The 876-nt window shown below is 34.8% G+C and overlaps 1 non-coding gene across 1 annotated transcript; it reads left to right on the top strand.

Moving 5' to 3' along the window:
- Positions 1 to 354: 354 nt before the first annotated feature.
- Positions 355 to 461, top strand: LOC148293142 (small nucleolar RNA R71). Its single transcript, XR_015825935.1, has one exon. It is a non-coding gene; the product is annotated as a small nucleolar RNA R71 (small nucleolar RNA).
- Positions 462 to 876: the final 415 nt, after the last annotated feature.

Here is an 876-nt window from a genome sequence, read left to right as displayed (position 1 = left end):
TCACATACTTGATTAACATCAGCTTGAAAAACAAGTTGAGGCAAATTTGATTTTTCCGTTTTCAAAGCAGCTATCTCTTTAGTCAAAACCTCAAATTTTAATTTCCAATCATCTTCTTCTTTTAATTGATAAATTCCTTTATTAGTAGAAGATGTGGCAATTCTTGACCGATCAGTGGTCTCAACTGGACTGGGGACAGTCCATTGATGAGCTTTTTCAGCAATTTCATCCAAAAATTCTAGGGCATCATCAGGGTCTTTTTGCATAAAATTTCCATTACACATTGACTCAACAAATTGGCGATCACGAGGGAGAAGTCCCTCATAGATATAACTAGCAAGACGCCAATTTTCAAAACCATGGTGTGGGCACAAATTCAAAAGCTCTTTAAATTTTTCCCAAGTTTGATACAAAGTTTCATTTTCCTTTTGAGAGAAATTTGAGATTCTTTTCTTAAGAGCAATCGTCTTGTGATTAGGAAAATACTTGTTAAAAAATGCTTGAGTCATTTCCCCCCAAGAACCTATGGATCTAGCCCTTAATGAATACAACCAACTTTTAGCCTTTTCTTTTAAGGAAAAAGGAAAAAATTTCAACCTTATGAAATTAAGCCTATCAAGTTGAACATTGTAAAAAGTGCCAATAGCCTCTTCAAATTCCCTAACATGCACATAAGGATTTTCACTTTCCATGCCATGAAAAATGGGAAGCAGTTGAATCATTCCAGGTTTGAAATCATAATTTGGCATGTTAGGTGGAAACATGATGCATGACGGATTTGGTGCACGAATAGGATGCAAAAATGTCTCTAAAGTTCTAGGTGCAACTACTTCTCTCATTTCATTATTCTCAATCTCATTATTTTCAATATGAGCA

Source organism: Prunus avium, chromosome 7, assembly GCF_965620075.1.
Source record: "Prunus avium chromosome 7, drPruAviu1.hap1.1, whole genome shotgun sequence".
NCBI lineage: Eukaryota > Viridiplantae > Streptophyta > Magnoliopsida > Rosales > Rosaceae > Prunus > Prunus avium.
The sequence above is the reverse complement of the archived record's forward strand: the minus strand, read 5'-3'. Positions and strand labels throughout refer to the sequence as shown.